The 23,427-nt window shown below is 43.7% G+C and overlaps 1 non-coding gene across 1 annotated transcript; it reads left to right on the forward strand.

Annotated features, from left to right (window-relative positions):
* Positions 1–22,860: 22,860 nt before the first annotated feature.
* Positions 22,861–22,934, forward strand: trnat-cgu. The gene has a single exon. It is a non-coding gene; the product is annotated as a tRNA-Thr (tRNA).
* The last annotated feature ends 493 nt before the right edge of the window (positions 22,935–23,427 follow it).

Consider the following 23,427-nt stretch of genomic DNA (forward strand, 5'->3'; position numbering starts at 1 on the left):
AGATCCCCTAACAGATATATTTGAATCATCGACAGCCAAAAATGAGGTGCCTGAAGATTGGAGGGTAGCAAATGTTGTACCTTTAGTTAAGAAGTGTCGCAGTGATTAGCTTGGTAATTACAGACCGGTGAGCCTAACGTCTTTAGTGGCTAAGCTGTTAGAAGGTATTTTGAGAGACTGGATCTACAGGATTCAGTTTAGAGAGGAAAGGACTGATTGGGAACAGTCAGCATGTCTTTGTGAGTAGAAAATCATGTCTCACCTATTTGACTGACTTTTTTGAAGGGGTAACCAAGAACGTGGATGAGGGCAGTGCAGTCGACGTTGTCCACTCGACTTTAGCAAGGCCTTTGACAAGGTACCGCATGCTAGGTTGTTGCATACGGTTAAATCTTACGGGATCCAGGTGAGGTAGCCAAATCGATACAGAATTGGCTTGACGCAAAAGACAAAGGGTGATTGCAGAGGGTCGTTTTTTCAAACTAGAGGCCGTGACCAGCGGTGTGCCTCATTAATTGCTGCTGGGTTCACTCTTATTTGTTATTTATATTAATGATTTGGATGATAATTTATGAGGCATGGTTAGTAAATTTGCAGATTGACACCAGGTTCGGTGGCACAGTGGACAGTGAAGAAGGTTATCTAGGATTGCAACAGGATCTTGATCAATTGGCAAGTGGGCCGATGAATGGAAGGTGGATTTTAATTTAGATAAATGTGAGGTGATGCATTTTGGTAGATTGGATCGGGGTATGGCCTACTCAGTTAAGGTTAGGGAGTTGGGAAGGGTTATAGAGCAAAATGATCTCGGCCTACAGATTCATAGTTCATTGAAGATGGAGCCACATGTGAACAGAGTGGTGAAGTAGGCATTTGGCATGTTTGGTTTCATTGAACATTCATCAGAACATTGAACACAGGAGTTGGGACGTCTAGCTCAAGTTGTACAAGACATTTTAAGGCCACACTTAGAATACTGTGTACAGCTCTGGTCACCCAATTATGGAAAGGATATTATTAAACCAGAAACAGTGAAGAAATTATTGACGAGGGTACTACTGCGACTTGATGGTTTGAGATAAAAGGAGAGGGTGGATAGATTGTGCCTTTTTCCCTGCAGCGTAGGAGGATTAGTGGTGAACTTATGGAGGTCTATAAAATAGTGATGGCATAGATGAGATGGATAGTCAACATCTTTTCCCGAAATTAGGGATCTCTAAAATTAGAGGACATAGGTTTAAGGTAAGAGAGGCGAGATACAAAAGGGTCCAGAGGAGCCATTTTTCACACAGAGCGTGATAAGTTTTGGAACGAGCTGACAGAGGCAGTAGTAGATGCGGGTCCAATTTTGTCTTTTAACAAGCATTTAGACAGTTACATGGGAAAGATCGGTATAGATGGTTATTGGCCAAATGCAGGGAATTCGGACGAGCTTCGTGGTAAAAACTGGGCGCGTGGACAAGTTGGGCCGAAGGGCCAGGTTTCATGCTGTAAATCTCTATGACTCTATATTGAATTCCAGAAGGCATTTTATGAAGGCGCACACAAGATTTTGAACAAAGGTGGCAACCCTCGGAATTGAGGGCACAGTTATTGCCATAATTAGGAAATTGGTTGAGTGGCAGGCGACAGACAGGGGTGAACATGGAGTAATGTGACACACTAATTGGCAGGAGGTGACTCGTGGTGTACACCAGGGATCTATTTTGGGGCCTTAATCATTCTCCCTATGCATTCATGACTTGGTTGATGCCATATCAATTCCTGTACCGGCCTCTCAGAACAGGCACCGGAATGTGGCGACTTTGGGCTTTTCACAGTAAATTCATTGAAGCCTACTTGCGACAATAAGCTATTATTATATTAGGAAGTCCTATATTCACATTTGCAGATGATACAAATGTAGGTGGCATTGTTGAAGACAGCCTAGATGATAGCATAAAATTGCAAAGAGGTCTTGCTTGACTAGGTGAATTGGCAAACTTTTGCCGGTTGGAATTTAATGTAAGCAAGTGTGAGCAATTCCATTTTGGAGCACAAAAGGATAGAGCAGAGTACTTTCTAAATGGAAAGTATTTTGGTAGAGTGGATTTCCAAAGATACTTGGGGGTTCAGGTGCATAACTGCGTAATATGCCAGGAACAAGTGCAGCACATAATCAAAAAGGCTAACGGAATGCAAGTTTGTACGCAGAGGATTGGAATATAAATACACTGGGACTGTGCTGCAGCTATACAAACCCCTGGTTAGATCCTACTTGGAGTACTGTCAGCAGTTCTGGGCAGCACACCTTAGGAAGGATATTTTGGCCTTGGAGGGAGGGCAGTGTAGGTTTACAAAAATGACACCTGTATTACAAGAGGGAGGAGTTATGAGAAGCGATTTCTCACGTTAGACCTGTTTTCGCCAGAATTTAGAATGTTAAGGGATGATCTGATCGTAATATTCAGAAAAGAAATAGGGATTACAGGGTAGATAAAGATAAGCTATTCCCATTGTTTCGGGACTCTACCAGCAGAGGCAGAGTGTAAAAAGACAGCTAAGACCGTTCAAGACCGATGCAAGGAAGCATTTCGTCACTCACAGGTTGTAGAGGTTTGGAGCTCTCTCCCACTGTGAACAATTGAAGCTATATGTTAATTTTAAATCAGAGATAGATATATATTTGTTAAGCAAGTATATTACGGTAAATCGGCCAAAGGCAGGTATGTGTTCTGTCATTAGATCTGCCATGATCTCATTGAATAGCGTGACAGGCACGAGAGACTGAATGGCCTACTCCTGTTCATATGTTCCTATGGGTATTGGGCCGCAACTAAGAAGAATGTTATCGTCACCTCTTATGACAACCAGGGCTAGTGCAGGGTCAACTCCAAGCCCCTGTGTCCAAACACAAGATAATTAACCAATAATTTGTGTAAGGCTTCCGAGATCTTTGGCCCATGCCTATTTCAATGACGTAGCATGCATTAGAGTTGTAAGTGAAACACCACAACTGTTTATTCAGAACAACAATATAGATAAAACGTGCAATAATTATACTAGAATATCGGCCGGCTCATCTGCTAATCCGCCCTTTTACTTTCCCACCCTCTACCTAAACACACAGAAATCACACACATGCAGAGGGGGGGGGGGGGGGGGGGGGAGCGGAAATTAAAAGGATTAATGTGTGATGTAGAATTAGTTTTTCAGCTGATTCTGCTTCAAGGTTGTGCAGTGATTGAGAAACACCGGTTGGATGGCTAATGAGGATCTTCTCTCTGGAACATTTAGTCGGAACCCCCAGTTTGTGGGTTCCCCTCTGGGAAGCCACTTTGACTTTTATTAATCTGGGCCTTCACTCAGAAGATTCGCCTCAGGTCTGTGTAATTCTTATTTGTTTCCAACTCCACCAGAATGTCCCCTAGCTTTGTTGAGGAAAAACAAAGTTCTCCTCACGAGAATTTAAAGAGGGCTCTTTAAAGGACAGGTCCTTGCTGCAGCTGTTGCTGGACTGAACTTCCTTGCAGTGGAAACTAACTGCACAGGGAGAAAAGTCTTTGCTTTGTACCTTTAGGCGAGTCCGTCATGTAAAAGAGAGAGATCAAGATGGAGGCCCTCCAGCTTCTTAGTGAACGCAAAACTAAGAAGCAGGTGAAGCCTTCCTGTCACTGGCAGAACATTCCGGAATAGTCAACACTAATCAATACAGGCCATCAGCCAAGAACCCGGCAACAGCTCATCGATCATGATGAGTCACTACGGATGCCAGCACAACCTGCTGGATCCCTTTTATTTAAGTTAAAGGTGAAGTCCAGCTGAAGGGTATAGCTCCCAATAATTGTCCAGTGTCAAAAAAGGTGTAACAGCCAAAACAGAAGAAAATAAATGGAAAAAACAAGGGACAAACAAGGAGTAACAACAGAATCCTTCCTCGGCACATCAGGGAATGACAGGCAATGAGAAAATAGCTATATGGCTGGCGCTGCACATCGACCGTCCGTTACAGAAATTGTAATTTGCAATGAATGTTATGGAAGGAAATATGATGCAAGCAGTACAAGAGGCAAGGGAGCTAAACCTCACTGTGCATTAGAAATAAAATTATATGTTCAGTCAAATTATGACTGAAATGTGATGTGAGGTGTCACTGAATAAATGAGTTGTAATTAATTATTGAATTGGATGCCACGAGTTAACAGTGCGTTCTTGTAAATATTTTTTTAATTGGTAATGGGTTGGAAGGTTATGGAGAACGGCCAGAACGGTGGAGTTGAGGCTATGATCAGATCAGCCATGATCGCATGGAATAGTGGAACAGGCTTGAGACGCTCATTTGCTTGATGCTGCTTCCTTGTCAACTTACTCCTTCCAAAATGTAACACCTCACACTTTACAGGGTAAATTTCCATCTGCCACGTTTCTGTCCATTTGGCCACCCCATCTGTATCTTCTTGTAACCCAAGACATTAAACCTCACTGTTAAACACCCTGCCCATCTTTGTGCCATTCACAAACTTACTGATCGTACCCTGCCCGCATGCTCTTCTCCTCCCGAAATAGAAATCTATTTCGCTTATATAAACAAATAATAAGGGCAGATCGCTGTGCTATGCCGCTGGACACTTGATTCCAGTCGCTAAAGTGGCCATCTGTAATCACCTTCTATATCCGATAATAAAGCCAATTTTGAATACGCCATATCAACTTATGCCCATTGCCTTCTTTATAATTCTTCCGTGTAGAACCTTATCAAATGCCTTGCTGAGATCTGTGTAGGCTACATCAACTGCAGTACCCTCACCTGCACACAGGGTCACCCGCTGAAAAAGTTCAATCAACTCTGTTAGGTATGAGCTCTCAGTGATAAAGTCATGCTAAGTATTCCTAATGAAACTTTGTCTCTCTAGAAGTAGATAGATTTTCTACTTAGAATGTTCTCCAATAATCAACTGCAACACCGTTGTTCCACATTCATCGCAACTGTTATTTCACTGCTTTTTCTGAAATAATCGAACCACTACAAGGTGAGTCAAGGGTTGGAACACGGCGATCGTAACGTGGAGATACTAACTTGGCGAGATTGGGCAGGACGGTGGCACAGCCGTTAGCATAGTTGCCTGACAGCTCCTGGGTCTCAAGTTCGATTCCCGGCGTGCGTCACTGTCTGGGAAGAGTCTGCACGTTCTCCCCATGTCTGCGGGGTTTTCCTCCGGGTGCTCCGGTTTCCGCCCACAGTCCAACCAGGTTAGGTGAATTCGCCATACTAAATTGCACTTAGTATCAAAGAAAGGTCAGATGGTGTTACGGGAATAGGATGGAAGTGTGGAATAAGTAGGGTGCAATTTCCATGGGCTGGTGCAGACTATATGGGCCGAATGGCTGAAAATGGCTGTTGTTACTCCTTCTGTACTGAAAATTGAATGATTCTATGGTTTACCAGTCCTGTGGGAATAGGGTCAAACAGATTAACTTAATGCATTCTATGCTCGGTTGGAGCAGGAAACAATTAAACCACTGTCAACTGTCCCTGCAACCCCACACCTTCCATCACAGCTTCCAAAGAAAGCCTGGCCTTCTTGAAAGTTAACTCTCAGAAATCAAAGAGCCCTGACGGAGTCCCTGTTTGTGCACACAGATCCTGCGTGGACCAACTGGTGGATGTGTGGACATTTTCAACCTCTCCCTACTCCGATCCGAGGTCCCTACCTGCTTCAAGAGGACCACCAGCATACTGGTGTCAAAGACGAATCAGGCAACGTACTTCAACGGCAACTGTCCGGTGGCCTTGACATCTATCATTATGAAATGCTTTGTGAGGTTGTTCATGAGACACGTCAACTCAAAACTCACTGAGTGCATAGATTCAATGCAATTCACATACCGCCACAACTGGTCCACAGAAGACGCCATCTCCCTGCTCCTAGTCTCATCGCTGGAGCATCGACAACAAGGACTTCTATATCAGACTCCTATTCATCGACAACAGCTTCGCCTTCAACAACATAATCCCAGCCAAGCTCATATCAAAACTCCAAAATCTAGGACCTGGCTCCTCCCTCTGCAACTGGATACTCGATTCTCTGACCCAGACCAAGATCAGTAAGGATTAACAACAACACCTTCTCCATAGTCCAGAAAAACGGAGCTCTGCAAAGCTGTGTACTTAGCCCCCTACTAGACTCCCTATCCGCATAGGACTGTGCGGCAAAATTTGGCTCTAACTCGAACTAAAGTTCACTGGTGAAACGTCCATTGTGGGTCGAACAATGATCAGCCAGAGTACATGAGTACTAGAAATCTTAGTGATGTGGTGGAACGATAACAATCGCTCCTTCAACGTTAGCAAAACTAAAGAGCTGCTCATTGACTTCAGGGAGCAAAGTATTGTATACACCCACGTCTCCATCAATGGCGCCAAGGTGGAGAGGGTATGTACATTACCAAAGGCCTGTCCTGGTCCACCCACGTCGACCCTATGATGAAGAAAGCAGAACAGCGCCAATACTTCCACAGGAAACGAAAAACATTCGGCAGGTCCACATTGATTCTTCCCATGTTTTACAGATACACCATCGAAAGCACCCTATTTGATTTGATTTGATTTATCATTGTCACATGTATTAGTACACAGTGAAAAGTATTGTTTATTGCATGCTATACAAACAATGCATACCGTACATAGGGAAGGAAGGAGAGACTGCAGAATATAATGTTAGAGTTATCTCAAGGTGTAGAGAAAAGATCAACTTAATATGAGGTCAGTCCAGTCAAAAGTCTGATGGCAGTCTGGAAGAAGCTGTTCTCGAGTCGGTTGGTACGTGATGTCAAACTTTGGTATCTTTTTCCTGACAAAAGAGGCTGGAAGTGAGTATATCCGGGGTGTGTGCGGTCCCTAATTATTCTGGCTGCCTTTCTGAGGCAGCGGGCATTATAGATAGAGTCAATGGATGGGAGGCTGGTTTGCGTGATGGACTGGGCTACATTCACGACATTTTATAGTTTCCTGCGGTCTTGGACAGAGCAGGCTCCATGCCAAGCTGTGACACAACCAGAAAGAATGCTTTCTGTGGTGCATCTGTAGAAGTTAGTGAGCGTCGTAGCTGACATGTGAAACTTCTAAGAAAGTAGAGTCGTTGGTGGGCTTTCCTAAGTATAATGCCGGCATGGGGGGACCGGTTTTTGGTTACCTGTACACCTAAAAACTTGAAGCTTTCCATCCTTTCCGCCTCGTTCCCATTGATGTAGACTGGGGCATGTTCTCCACTACGCTTCCTAAAGTCGATGACAATCTCCTTCGTTTTTTTGACATTGAGCGAGAGATTATTGCCATTGCAACAGTTCACCAGATTCTGTACCTCATTCCTGTACTCTGTCTCGTCATTGTTTGAAATACGACTCACTACGGTGGTGTCATCAGCAAACTTGAAAATCAAGCTGGAGGGGAATTTGGCCATACAGTATGAGGAGTATTGCAGGGGGCTGAGGATACAGCCTTTTGGGGCATGGATGTTGAGGATGATCGCGAAGGATGTGTTGTTGCCTCTCTTTACTGATTGTGGCCTTGGGGTTAGAAAGTTCAGAATCCAGTCGAAGAGAGAGGAGCCAAGGCAAAGGCCACGGAGTTTGGAGATGAGTTTTGTAGGAATGATGGTGTTGAAGGCTGAGCAGTAGTCGATAAATAGGAGTCTGACATAGGTGTCTTTGTTATATAGGTGTTCCAGGATAGAGCGCACGGCCTTGGAGCTGGCGTCTGCTGTAGACCTGTTGCAGCGGTAGGCGAACTGCAATGGATCAAGGCAATCCAGGAGGCTGGAGTTTATTTGTGCCATGACTAGCCTTTCGAAGCACTTCATGATGATGGATGTCGAGCTACTGGACGAGAGCATCCGTCGGAAACCCAGGGAACGTGCAGACTCCGTAGAGACAGTGGCCCAAGCCACGAATCGCCCCTGGAAACCTGGTGCTGTGAATCAATAGTGCTAACCAGGGCTTTGGGGAATTTGCTAATATCCAGGTCTCTGAGCCAGAAACTGCGTCTCAATTCCAGTTCAGGAATTGATGTCCATGTTCATGATTGAGCAATTGATGTGCGTCCATTATTCTGCCAAACAGGTTGCTTATCACTCTGTAAATATTTCCAGCACACTAAACGCAGGTGGGAAGAGTGGTGGGGATTCCTGGTAAACTATTTCATAGAAAGAGAGTTGGAACCTCCACAATCACTGCCCAAAACTGTAGGCGACAATTACATGCTCAAGAACGATTTGCCAAGTAACTGAGCCTCCCTGAGTGATCTGTATCACTGTAATTAATGCCAATTCTGATTTAATCTAATTAATTCCCTGGTGGAATGATTTGTGTATAAACGCATGTCCCCTTTCATTACCGCATCCATGACCCAGTCTTTCAGCTCCGTTAGCATAGATCCATTTTTGAAGGAAATGGAGCGACCAACAATTGTGCTGGTAAAAGAGTTTTACTATCCAATTCTTGCCACCTTTGGAGTCCCAGGTAAAATGGTGTAATTCAGTTCTTGTTAATCTGAGTTAATTTATGTCGCCGTCCTAATGCGCCGTGGATTGGGCAACATGTTTCTCTCGTATCAACATTACAGAGTTGGCAGTTGTTGAAGCAAACACGAGAGCCTCGTGTACATGTATTTGTATCCGTCAATCTCGCAGTTTTCCAGAGTGTTCAATGTTCCTTGAATGTCCAATACAACGGGGTTTTTTATTTTTAATTTTTTTTTTAACGATTTAGTGTACCGAATTCATTTTTTCCAATTAAGGGGCAATTTAGCGTGGGCAATCCACCTACCCTAGACATCTTTTTGGTTGTGGGGGCGAAACCCAGGCAAACACGGGGTTAATGTGCCAAATCCACATGGACAGTGACCCAGAACCTGGATCGAACCTGGGACCTCCGAGCCATGAGGCAGCACTGTTAACCAGTGTGCCACCGTGCTGCCCTGAATAATAACACTAATCGCTGATTGTCACAAGTAGGCTTCAATGAAGTTACTGTGAAAAATCCATGGTAAATCCATGCTCGGGGAGACTGGTACGGAAATTGAAACCGCCTTGCTGACTTGTTCTGCATTACAAGCAAGCTATATAGCCCAGTGTGCTAAACCAGCTCCTCACAAGGTTGTTAGCGGATTATTTGATCGCCATGTCATTGTGATCAGCATGCGCCCTGCAGCCACTCGTAAAAGTGTAAGCAGGTTTCCTTGCTAATGGTCTAATGTTGTTCCTGTTCTTACATTGCTTTCATTGATGCTTCAACCGAGATAGCAAAGATGGAGTAAAATGTGCCAATTTCCTCATATATATTTCAATCTGACTTTGTAACATTATGTGTTTCTTCTCTTCCATCCAGGGAACCTGCTGACAATTGTGATTCTTAGCCGCGGAAACTGTGGCCTTTCGAAGTGTATCACTGTGTACATGGTGGCTATGGCAACAGCAGATCTACTGGTCATGGTCATCAATGCATTAATATATCACATTTTCAGCAACCGCTTTCCCCTTTCTTTCCTCACGCTCACTCCCGTCTGCAAGTTTATTCTGTATATGACTTTTATCACCTTCGACTTGTCTGTCTGGTTCACCGTCTCTTTCACATTTGACCGTTTTGTAGCTCTTTGCTGTCCGACGTTTAGCACGAGATATTGCACCCAGAGAACTGCGACAATGGTTATAACAGCGTTCTCCGTGTTTAGCCTTCTCAAGGACATTATGGTTTTGTTTGCATATGAAACTCAAAATATAATTGACAAGGTGCATCGCGGCTGCCGGGCAAGTGTGGCGTTCTTTTCCTCACCGCTGGGAACAGTGTCCGTCTGGTTTCACAGCGCCTGGGTTGTTTGGGTTCCTTTTATTCTGATTACTGCCTTTAATTTATTAACGGTCCATCGTATTTTCATGGCCAATCGAGCTCGCAGGAGACTACAGGGTCACAGAAGTGAAGATCACAATGATACAGAAATGGAGAGCAGGAGGAAATCCAGTATTTTACTCTTCTCTATATCAGGTATTTTTATGCTCTTGTGGTTGACAGCTGCCTTGAGCTTTGTAACTACCAGACTGACAAACACCGCTTATTACCGAGGCGACCGCACAGACCCTGCTTATATCGCCACTGAAACTGGAGCTTTCCTGAAGTTTTTGAGTTGTTTACAAAATCCGTGCATTTATGCAGCGACCCAGAGGAAGTTTAGAGAAGAGATGAAGAATGTAGTGAAATCTCCCTGGACACTAATCCAAAGATTATGTAAGAAATTAGGATAAAATGACAATGCATTTTTTTGTGTGAAGGTGGGCTAAAATAACAAACAATTGTTACACATTTAACACATTTTAAGTTGGCTGATCAATGATAGCAATGCGACAGCACATCAGTGGCGCCAGCGATATACTCTTCAGATAACTCTGCATTAAACTGCATAAACTGCGACCACCGTCAGTTTAACAATCACCTTGAATGTACCGGTCGATGCGAGTTAAAATTAACGAAATGTGACTTGATTATCAATGTGGGTGTCTTTCCTGAAACTTTGCCGTCATTCCTGTAGGTGACAGTTTCATTATTGAATAAAACCCTCAAAATCTGTTCACGTAATAATTGCTCATATGAAGGAAATCAGGATTCCACCGACTGGAGTGATATTTGAACTTTTCTGTCCCAGTTACTGATTTGTAATCCCCATTGTACTATGATTGATGTCTTTCAGTAGTGAGTACGAGAAGTCTGTTCTTGTGAATGTCTATGAAAGTGTCTTGAGCTACATTATTGATATGCAATCTCAAACAGACTCCCAAACGAAATGACAAGGGAACGAAATAACCTTTTTTAATGAATTAAAATTAAAATCGACGCAATCATTTGTAAAAATAAAACTATCAGAAAATCAGTTAACATTAAATGTACATTTTGTATTTTGTTTGGCTGAACATTTTATAGGGGGTGCATTTCTGCGAAATCAAAGCTGAATACAGAAGCTTCAGAGGGGAGGTGATCAAGCAAACAGCAGAAGAGGGATTATGAGAAAAGTCTGACAAGCAAAAGAAAAGGGAATCCCAAGGTATATAGGTACATCAATAGTATCAGTGCTAAACGGGACGAGTCGGGATGATTCGGAACCTAAAAAGGAATTGACACATCGTTATGATACCAATTGATGTCATAGCTGGCCTGGAAGGTCGCAGAATGGAAGTCTGGCTCAGAAGACCCGTGGCAGCGATTCTCCACTGCGAGTCTGCCCCGCTACCGTTGCTAACGACAACGGAAAATGTTTCGCGCAGCGAAATGTCCGATTTACTATTGCAGGGCCGAGAGTCCAACTGTAATGAAAGGACATCTTTTTGAAACGTGCAGGGTCACCATAGAACCATAAAAATGATGCAGCACAGAAGTGGGTCATTCGTCCCATCTTCCCCATGCTGACCCAAAGACACCGAGGTGCCCTTTCTAATCGCAGTTTCCAGGACACGGTCTATGGCCATGCAGCGTACAGCATGTATAGTGCAGATACAGGTGCTTTTAAGAAGAGTCCAGGGTCTCTGCCTGCATCAGCAACTCAGGCAGACAATTCGGAGACTTCAAACTGTGTTCCCTCTAATCCTTCGCCACTCTGCTTGAATCTACCTTTCGTGGTTTTTGAACACTCTGCAAATGGAAACAGCTTCCTTGTTGGGGAGGAACAGTGTGAAACAGACTGGGAAGCTCTAGGAAGGAAGGAAGGATGGAAGGTTAGGAAGGAAGATGTGTTGGGCGTTTTGAAAAATGTGAGGATAGACAAGTCCACCAGGGACGGGATGTATCCAAGGATTCTATGGGAAGCAAGAAATGAAATTGCAGAGCCGTTGGCAATGATCTTTTCGTCCCCACTGTCAACAGGGGTGGTACCAAGGGATTGGAGAGTGGTGGATGTCGTGCCCCTGTTCAAAAAACGGAATAGGGTTAACCCTGAGAATTACAGGCCAGTTAGTCTTACTTCGTTGGTAGGCAAAGTAATGGAAAGGGTACTGAGGGATAGGATTTCTGAGCATCTGGAAAGACATTGCTTGATTAGGGATAGTCAGCACCGATTTGTGAGGGGTAGGTCTTGCCTTACAAGTCTTACTGACTTCTTTAAGGAGGTGACCAAGCAGATGGATGAAGGTAAAGCAGTGGACGTAGCGTACATGGATTTTAGTAAGGCATTTGATAAGGTTGCCCATGGTAGGCTTATGCAGAAAGTAAGGAGGCATGGGATAGTGGGACATTTGGCCAGTTGGATAACGAACTGGCTAACCAATAGAAGTCAGAGAGTGGTGGTGGATGGCAAATATTCAGCCTGGAGCCCAGTTACCGGTGCCGTACCACAGGGATCAGTTCTGGGTCCACTGCTGTTTGTGATTTTCATTAATGACTTGGATGAGGGAGTTGAAGGGTGGGTCAGTAAATTTGCAGATGATACGAAGATTGGTGGAGTTGTGGATAGTGAGGAGGGCTGTTGTCGGCTGCAAAGAGACATAGATAGGATGCAGAGCTGGGCTGAGAAGTGGCAGATGGAGTTTAACCCTGACAAGTGTGAGGTTGTCCATTTTGGAAGGACAAATATGAATACGGAATACAGGATTAATGGTAGGGTTCCTGGCAATGTAGAGGAGCACAGAGATCTTGTGGTCTATGTTCATAGATCTTTCAAAGTTGCCACTCAAGTGGATAGAGCTGTGAAGAAGGCCTATGGTGTGCTGGCGTTCATTAGCAGAGGGATTGAATTTAAAAGCCTTGAGGTGATGATGCAGCTGTACAAAACTTTGGTCAGGCCACATTTGGAGTATTGTATGCAGTTCTGGTCACCTAATGTTAGGAACGATGTGGAAGCTTTGGAAAAGGTGCAATGGAGATTTACCAGGCTGTTGCCTGTAATGGAGAGTAAAGGTTGAGGGTGCTAGGCATTTTCTCATTAGAACGGAGAAGGAGGAGGGGCAACTTGATAGAGGTTTATAAGATGATCAGGGGAATAGACAGAGTAGACAGTCAGAGAATTTTCCCCCAGGTGGAACAAACCATTACAAGGGGACATAAATTTAAGGTAGATGGTGGAAGATAAAGGGGGATGTCATAGGTAGGTTCTTTACCCAGAGAGTAGTGGGGGCATGGAATGCACTGCCTGTGGAAGTTGTTGAGTGGAAACATTAGGGACCATCAAGCGTCTATTGGATAGACACATGGATTATCGTACAATAATGGAGTGTAGATTAATTTGTTCTTAAGGACAGCACAGTACCATTGTGGATAGCACAATTGCTTCACAGCTCCAGGGTCCCAGGTTCGATTTCGGTTTGGGTCACTGTCTGTGTGGAGTCTGCACATCCTCCCCGTGTGTGTGCATGGGTCTCCTCCGGTTACTCCGGTTTCCTCCCACAGTCCAAAGATGTGCAAGTTGGGTGGATTGGCCATGATAAATTGCCCTTAGTGTCCAAAATTCTATGATCTATTATTAACCAAGGACAAAAATTAGGTACAACATCGTGGGCCGAAGGGCCTGTTCTGTGCTGTATTTCTGTATGTTCTATGTTCTCCCCGTGCTCTGGTTTTCTGCCTTGTGCAAAGATATGTCCGATTCGAGAGACTGTGTCCAGGTTCAGTCTGAGGGTCGCTTGACGGTGGGCCTTGAAATTCAGATATAAACGTCCGACGGTTGATCCCAGGTTATCGTTAGTGAAATCCCAGCGGTACTGCTATATTGTACATTTTAAGGTAAACAATCTTTCCAGCATCAGACGTCACTCGAGCCCCTCCCTGAGAGAGAGAGGGAAAGATCCTTGTCCCGAAGGCAAAGGTGTTATCAGCAACGTATCCAGTTGCAAGTCACCTATCTATTTTTTCCGATAAAATCTTCCATTTTGCAAAGCCCACCTGTTCTCTCTGCTGCTTGTTTATTGTTCGTCGTTATCCTGTTTTCCCATCGTGCCTTATGGCACAATTTTAGCAATTGTCCTATTTTCCCATCATGCCTTACGGCACAATATTGCGATCGTTCCCACTCAGCAAAACCGACCGAAAACATATCTTCATTCTAATTTACCAAAACAAAAAATAAATCGCTTATAACTACCTTTGGCTTCCAAACAACATAAAGTCAGGCAACATGGCTGAGTTATTCATTGACTACCTTGCCCCTGCCATTGCCAGGGAGATGTGTTCTACTCAGGGCATGGTGACAACGGAGAAAACTCCGTCATCCGAAAGGTTAAGAATGAATAATAAGGAGATAATCGATAACCTGTCGATAACTAACCTTGACAAGATAGTGGAAACATATGAGGTGGACATTGAAGAAAGTGAGTTTGGAAATTGCAGGGGAATTGACCAAAATTTTTTAGTCTCCCCTCGATTCAGGTAGGTGCTAGTGGAGAGGAGAATTTCAAGAACTACGCTCTTGTTCAAAAACAGTTGAAAGTATAAGCACAGCTGTTACTGACCAGTCACTTTAAGTCCGTTGTGGGGAAGCTTCTACAAAAACACCGAGATAGTATTAATAATCACGTGAACAATTGCGGGCTGATGACGAAAAGCTGTTTCTCCTGAACCAGCTTGCTTAGATTTTTGAAAAGGTAACAGAGAGAGTTGATTACGGTTATGATGTCGAGGTGGTGTACACGAACTACCGAAATACATTAAATACGTTGCCACGCAATGGATCTGTGTGAAAAATGCATAGCTCGTGGAACAAAAAGGACAGTAGCAACGTTGAGACGAAACGGGATGAGTAATAGGAAACAGAGACTAATCGTCAGTGGGAATTGTTCGAGCTGGAGGAACGTTCAGAGTTGAGTTCCCATGGGGTAGGTATTGGGAGTCTTGGGTTCCTGCTATATATTAATGATCTGGACATTTGTGTTCAGGGGATAATTTCAAAGTTTGCTAATAAAACGAAACATGGATGTACTGTAAACTGAGGAGTCAGTGTAAAACTTCCAAATGACATAGACAAGTTGGTTAAATGGGCAGATAGATAACAAATGAAGGTCAATACGGATAATTGTGAGGTGAATCTGATTGGTAGGAAGAACATCGAGAGACAATGTAAAAAAAGGTTAGAAAAAAAACATCTACAAAGACCTGTATATGTGCATTGGTCATTGAAGGTGGCAGGACAGGTGGAGAGAGCAGTTAATAAAGCATACAATATCCAAGATATTATTCATTGTGGCATGGAGAACAATAGCAAGGTTGGTACGCTGAACTAATAAAATACAATAATTAGACCTTAGCGAAAATATTGTGCACAGGTATGGACAACACACTATAGGAAGGATGTGAACGCATTGGATGGAATGCTGAAGAGAATAAATGCTTTGGGGAATGAGAAAATGATGTTGTGAAGACACATTATAGAAGTTGGGAATCTTCTTGGAGAGGAGAGTTTCATACAGGTATTCAAAATCATTAGGCTGCTGGAACGAGTAGATGGGAAGAAGCTGTCCCTATTCGGAAAAGTGTCAAGAACGACATGGCACGGAGTTAAGGTGAATTGCAAAGGAAACAAATGTGAGAAAAACAAACGTTCACACAACGAGCGGTTTTAGGTCTGAAGTACCTTGTCTGGGTGTGGTAGAGGCAGGTTGAATCGAGGCATTCAAGAGCGTTTTAGATAAGTATTTGAACCGGAACAAAGTGCAGGGGTACGGGGAAAGCGCAGGGCAATGGCACCCAGTCACAATACTCATTGGGAGAGGTGGGGCAGATACAATGGGGAGAACTGCATCCTTTGTGCTGTAATAATTCCATGATTCTAATCTGCTTGACCTGACTCCTGCCCCTTTATTCAACAGCATGAACGCCAGCAGAGTTCTACCTGTTCTTGGCTTTAAAGATCAGTCAAGTTCGACTGAAAACGTTAACAAAGGGCGGAACGGTCGCACAGTGGTTAGCACTTTTCTTCACAGAGCCGGGGATCCGCGTTCATTCCCGCCTTGAGTTACTGCCTGTGCGGAGTCTGTATGTTCTCCCCGCGGGTTTCTTTCGTGTGCTCCGATTTCCTCCCACAAGTCCCAAAAGACGTGCTTGTTCGGTGAACTCGCCATTCCGAATTCTCCATCAGTATACCCAAACTGGCGACTCGGGATTTTCACAGTAACTTAATTGCAGCGCTAAGAAGTAAGACTACTTGTGACAGTAATAAAGATTAATATTACTGTTAGGTGTCTGCTGACGAGCTGCATTTTTGCAGCACTTCCTGTTTTCAAACCGAGCAATTCCATTCCAGCTGCTTACTACAATTCAGGGAAAGTTCTAATTACTACCAATTAGGAACAGCCCTGAGTTAAAGTTTCAATGGAAAACGAGTGGCTATGGAACACATTTTGCTTTGCTGCACCCACATATATTCTGGAGTAAAATACTGGCAACTGCAATCACGTCAGCTCGTGACTTGGAGATTCCGACCTGACTGGTTTCGGGGTAAATGATGGCGATTTAGGTAATCGCCTTAATTGTTTGGGAATCTGCTATGCTTCTCATTATACAAACATGATTGACTGTCAGCTGGCATTGGAGTACTTATCTAGATCTTTCAACGGAACCGTTGCCGATTAGTTTTCTGTTTTGTTGTTTTGCTTGACCCAAGGGCAAAATATTAATGGCGCACAACATTCATCTTATCTTGGACTGAAAAAAGGTAGTTGAATAAGTTAAATACTTGAGGAGGTTAAATGAGTTTTCTTAAAACTCACATGTCATTAAGAAGCCTGACAACACCAGATTAAAATCCAACAGGTTTGTTTCGAATCACTAGCTTTCGGAGCACAGCTCCTTCCTCGGGTGAATGAAGAGGTGGGTTCCAGAAACATATATATAGACAAAGTCAAAGATGCAAGACGATATTTTGAATGCGAGTCTTTGCAGGTAATTAAGTGGGTAATTATCTTAATTACCCGCAAAGACTCACATTCAAAGTACCGTGCAAAGGAATAAGAGACTGCAGAATGTAATGTTACAGTCATAGCTAGGTGTGGCAGAAAAATCAACTTAATACGAGGTAGGTCCATTCAAAGGTTTGATGGTAGCAGCGAAGAAGCTGTTCTTGAGTCGGTTGGTATGTGACCTCAAATATTTGTATATTTTTCCTGATGGAAGAAGATGGAAGAGAGTATATCTGGGGCGCATGGGCCCTTAATTATGCTGTCTGCCTTTTCACCGCAGAGGGAATTGTAGACTGAGTCAATGGATTGGAGGCTGGTTTGCCTGATGGACTGGGCTACATTCACGATCTTTTGTAGTTTCCTGCCGTCCTGGGCAGGGCAGGATCCATACCAAGCTGTGATACAACCAAAAGAATGCATTCTATGGTGCATCTGCAAAAGTTGGTGAGAGTCGTAGCTGATATGCAAAATTTCCTCAGTCCCCTGAGAAGGCAGAGTCATGGGTGGGCTTTCTTAACTATAGTGTCGGCATGGGGGGACCAGTAAAGTTTGTTGTTGATCTGAACACGTAAAAATTTGAAACTCTTGAACATTTCTCCTTCGTTCCCATTGATGTAGACAGGGGTATGTTCTCTACTCCGCTTCCTAAAGATGATAACAATCACCTTCATTTTCTTGACATTGAGGGAGAGAATATTGTCGTCGCCCCAATTCACCAGATGCTCTATCTCATTCCTGTACTCTGTCTCGTCATTGTTTGAGATCCGACCCACTACGGTGGTGTCATCATCAAATTTGAAAATCGATTTGGAGGGGAATTTTGCCACAGTAATAGGTGTATAAGGAGTATAGTAGTGGGCTGATTACACAGCCTTGTGGGCCACCGGTGTTGAGGATAATCGTGGAGGAGTTGTTATTGCCTATCATTACTGATTGTGGCCTGTGGGTTAGGAATTTCAGGATCCAGTCGCACAGGGAGGAGCCGAGGCCCAGTCCACGGAGTTGGAGATGTTTCGTAGGAATATTGGTGTTGAAGTCTGATCTGTAGTCAATCAATAGGAGTCTGACATAGGTGTATTTGTTATCTAGGTCCAGGGTTGAGTGCAAGGCCAGCAGTCGGTGAACTGTAGTGGATCAAAGCAATCCGGGAGGCTGTAGTTGATTCGATCCATGACTAACCTTTCAAAGCACTTCATAATGATGGATGTCAGAGCCACTGAGCGATAGTCATTAAGGCACGCTGCTTGGCTTCTCTTTTGTACAGGGATGATTGTCGTCTTTTTGAAGCAGATAGGGACCTCCGATTGTTGTAAGCGAGGTTGAATATGACTGCAAATACCCCGACCAGCTGATCTGCGCAAGTCCTGAGTGTTCGTCGGGGTACACAATCCGGGACAGTGGCTTTCCTTGGATGACCTTCGAGAAGGCTGCTCTGAGGGCAGCATGGTGGTGCAGTCGTGTAGCACTGCGGCCTCACGGAGCCGAGGTCCCAGGTTCGATCCCGACTCTCGGTCACTGTCCATGTGGAGTTTGCACATTCTCCCCATGTTTGCATGGGTTTCGCCGCCACAACCCAAAAACGTGCAAACTAGGTGGATTGGCCATGCTAAATTGCCCCTTAATTGGAAAAATGAATTGGGTATAAATTTAAAAAAAAGAGAAGGCTGCTCTGACATCTGCAATTGTCATCTCAGATACAAGTTCATCCGAGGCTTTTGGGGTGGAGGGCGTGCTCTTGCTGATCTCTTGCTCAAAGCGGTCATGGAATGCAATGAGCTCATCACGGAGTGGTGCGTTCGAGCCGGCGATGCCTTCATGACGTAGCCCATTATGTCTTGCAGACCTTGCCATAGTCGGCGGGGGTCCGTGTGGTTAGCCTGGGACTCAAGCATGGTCTGGTACTGTCTTTTGGCATCTTTGATGGATCTCCTTAGATTAAATCTGGCTTTCTTTTATAGGTCAGGGTCGCCTGACTTGAACGCCTCAGACCTAGACTTCAGCAAGCAGTGGATATGGCTGTTCATCCAGGGTTTCCAGTTGGCAAACAGGCAGATTTGCGTCTTTGGCACACAGTCTTCTGCAGTTACTAATCAAGTCAGTTACTGTAGTGGTCCCGTATGAGATCATCCGATTCTTCAGACCAACATTGCACGACTTTCTTTGACGGATTCTCCCGCTTCAGTTTTTGCTTATGAGCGGCGAGCAGGAGCATAGCCTTGTGGTCAGATTTGCGAAAGTGTGGGCGGGCGATAGAAAGGTAGGCATGTTCTTCAGAGAAAGGGGAAGAAAAGGAACGACATCTTCGCTGAATTGCCGCAGCCTCGAACATTTTCAATATTTTTTCTAGATTTCCAGCCGTTGTGAAAATTGTTTCCTTTCTTTGTCCTCGCCTCTGCTGCTGTGGATGAGCAGCGAAATTATATGAATGTTTAACCCCACTTACTCATTCATAACATTTTCTGTTTTGAAACTGACAATTGATTTTGACAGAATGAAAACCTCGATCAGATCACTCCTCATTCGTCTATACTGAAGAGAATAGAATAAGGAAGAGTGTCTCATCTGTGAAAAAAAATGAGCAGGGAGAAGAGGGAAGGGATGGCTTTACAGTTAATACATTTCTCCTTAAGAGCGCCATCACATACTGGACGGACCGAATGACCCCGTCTGTCCAATAAATAGGAAACCGAGAGTTAGAATATGAGTGGTGCGTCAGCCTATTTCTCCTCGAGACGGTTTCAAATTCCCGTTCCTATCCTATTCTCCTGTGTGTTTATATGTTCTCTTTATAAACTCGAAACATGATTCGAATGAATATTTCAGTCATGATAACAACTTCGTTAAATGTCGTAAAAGCAGGGACTGAGCTTTGGTTTAACGAGTGGAAGTGAGGAGACTTTCGAGACAGTCAAAGAGAGAAAGCGAGTTGCTGAAGGCAAAAAACTGAAATAATAGTAAGGAGAAAGAGCGAGGAACTGGAGTCGAGTGTTTCGCCTACCGAGTGTTTGTTCAAATTCATCAGAACGTCCCTGCTAAAATAAACCGCAATTTGAGCACAAGTCTCTCGGAGAAACACTTTGGAAGTCGTACTGGACATAACATACTTGCTTCAAGCCGGGTAAGTGCCGTGAGACAATGCAGGGATCGGAACGCTCCAGCTGCGTTATTAACATTACACTCCACCATCTGAGTGCACTGGCCGTAAACATTCGTGAATAGTGGGACAGACTCTCAGGGCTGAATCACCAACTCCTGTTCGCATCCTATACGTCCCTGATCCTTTATGTTCCTACGTTTCTCTTAAATGCTGCAAATCGGGGTCATAAGATCTTCAGTCATGAGGAAAGATTGATTTCAGTGAACTGTCGGTGACTTAAATGTGGGGACTGAGCTTTGGTTTAATAAGAGATATGAAGGCTAAAAAGGAGTTGCAGAGGGCAGGGCACTGAAATATCGGTGAGGAGAAAGCGAGGAACTGGATTCTGCCATTCTGCCAAACAACTGCTGATTGCAGCGTCATCCAGGAAATAGAAGTGAAAGACAAACATGTTGTTTACTTACTCTTTGTATTGGTGACGTTGCCAAATGGATACGGCCTCTGATTGTGACGTTAATTATCCTGCTACGATCGTGTTCCAGATATTCAGCTTAAACTGAATGACACCATTTTGTATTTCTGATTCATCCCAAATAGTTCACGGTTCTGAATTAGAATTCATTTTCAAATTATTTTCTGCGTTTGCTCGATTTTGACATTTTGGTCAGTTTTTAACAAATCAACATTATCGAATGGGAGGCCTTGGTTCAATTGTACAGAAGCTTGGCTAGACGGCACCCGGAGTATTGTGTGCGCTTTTGGTCCTCTTACCCCAGAAAGGATATTATTACCAGAGATAAAATGCAATGAAGGTTCACCAGACTTGTCCTGTGGATGGTCAGGCAGTCTTATGAAAAGATATTGGGAAATCCGCGCCTGTATTATCTAGATATTCGAAGAATGAAGGCTGATCCCATTGAAACCTATAGGATACTTAAAGGATCGAGGCAGGTAAGATGTTTCCCTTGGTTGGGAATCTAGAATCAGGGGCACGATTTCAGAATAACGGGGGTACCACTTAGGACCGAGATGAGGAGACATTTATTATCACAGAAGTATGCTAATCTTTGGAATGTTGTACTCCAGAGTAAATTTCTGATGGACAATAATGTAAAGAATTATGGAGATAGTGTGTGTAAAGGGCAGAAGTGTCCGATCAGGCATGGTAGAATGGATTGGTGGAGGAGGCTCGATGGGCTGAATGGAATTCTCCCGTTCCTGTGTTCCTCTAAAGTATTTGCATTTGTGCAATTGATTATATTTAGCATATTTCCAAGTTTGGGAGATGATGGCAGAATAAACATATTTCAGTCATGGTTTGGCTCACTGTGCTAAATCGCTGGCTTTTAAAGCAGGCCGAGCAGGCCAGCAGCACGGTTCGATTCCCGTACCAGCCTCCCCGGACAGGAGCCGGAATATGGTGACTAGGGGCTTTTCACAGTAACTTCATTGAAGCCTACTCGTGACAATAAGCGATTTTCATTTTCATTTTTTCGTTTCAAGAAGTGTCCGGGCTTTGGGAAAGAGCTGTTCCACAACCCCGCTTTCCCGATCACCCTGTGAATTAATTCACTTTCAGTGCACATTGAAACCGATTATAATACACCATCCTTTCAGAAAGAAATTTAAAATAGTCGGAATGTTGGAAATGTTCAGCACGTCAGGATGCATCTGTGGAGACAAACTGAGTGAACGGTTCAGGCGGGCGCTTTTTCCTGCATAGCAGCCGTCCCAATCTAATGTGAAGGAACAAAGAAAGAAAAGTCACAAAATCAAACCAGCAGAAAATATGGAGACAGATGTTGCGATTTTTAAATCAACCTGACAAGTCCGAATAAAGCATCTGGATTGACGTAGAAATTTAAAGAAGCCCAATTGGATTAATATTATATTTGGAGTTTAAAGCTTAAGGACGCTCTTTGATTTATTACCAGCGATAACAAAACGTAAATGAATGAATTGTCTGTTTACTGTTACTGCACATTATACAGGACAGAATGGGGAGCACAAAATGGTGGAGCAATTAAGTGATGACAGATCTAACTCCCAATACAGTTTGCGATTCATACAATTTTTACGTTGCTGCGAATTACTTTTCTTGCGTTTAACAGGATGCTATCATACTTTCCCACAACATAAACTATATCTGGATTCCTGTGAACAGTTCTGCTCCCCTTATTGAACGAAATAGTTTGTTTCATTGGAGGCGGATCAGAGGAGGTTCAATTGAATAATCCCGGTATGGAGGGGTTGCCTTATGAGCAAAGGTTAAACAGGTTAGGACTCTACTCATTGGAATCAAGAATGAAAGGTTATCTCATTAAAACATAGGATTCTCAAGGAGCATGACATTGTAAATGCTGAGATGATATTTCCCCTCATGAGAAACTCCAGGGCCAGGGTCCATAGTCTCAGAACAAACGGCTGCCAATTTAAGAGTGAGATGCGGAGGAATGAATCCTTTAAGAGGATTATGAGGCTTTGGGACTCCTTGCTGTGGGGGCAGAATCCGTGTGCTTATTTAAAGCTGCGATAGATAGATTTTTGATCGGTAAGAGAATTAAGGGTTGCAGGAAAGAACCAGTGCAGCGGAGGTGAGCAACAGCCACGATCCCTTCGAATGGCTTGAAGGGCCAATTTCCTTTGGTCCTTTGAGCAGAAATCAATCTCTGCTTATATATTTCCAGTTGAACTTTCTTTCAGAAACAAATACAATTTCTGAAGTTTTGAAAGCCGAGTGCGGATGAATGCTTTCATAATTCGCACTGTCAAACTCCCCATGACAAATAAACAAAACAAATATTGAATCACAATAATGGGAAACAATTCTACACTTTGAATTACAAGTTCTAGCTGCAAGTTGGCGCCGTGGCTTAGTTGGTTAAAGCGCCTGTCTCGTAAACAGGAGATCCTGAGTTCAAATCTCAGCGGTGCCTTTCCACGTTGAGTCAATGCATTGCTTTCGGTCCTAGCGACTTCGGGAAGTGCTTTGATTTTCGTGAGTAGAAGCAGAAAATGCTGGGAAAGTCTGTCGATCACTGCCAATAAACTTTGTCGTATGCTCCATGATATATTTGTCAAACCTTTCTGAACGTCTATTTTGCTCATCCATTCCATTTCCCCTTGTCAAACCTATCATAGCTCCCGTCTGAACGTCTATTATTCTCATCTGTTCCACTACCCATAAATCTGTTAAAAACCATCACTTTTGCTTTGAAGAGGAATCATACGAACTCTAAATGTCAACTCTGTTTCGCGTTCCACAGATATCCTCAGCCTTGCTGAGATTTCACCAACATTTTCAATGTTTGTTGTAGATAATCAGCATCCGCAGTATTTTGCTTTTATTGCATAATGGGATTTACCTCTGGAAATGCAGAAGGGGCATTTTGAATATTTGTCAGCAATAACTGTGAGCAGGAATTAAAT

Source organism: Scyliorhinus canicula, chromosome 6 (genome assembly GCF_902713615.1).
Source record: "Scyliorhinus canicula chromosome 6, sScyCan1.1, whole genome shotgun sequence".
In the NCBI taxonomy this organism is placed as follows: Eukaryota; Metazoa; Chordata; class Chondrichthyes; order Carcharhiniformes; family Scyliorhinidae; genus Scyliorhinus; species Scyliorhinus canicula.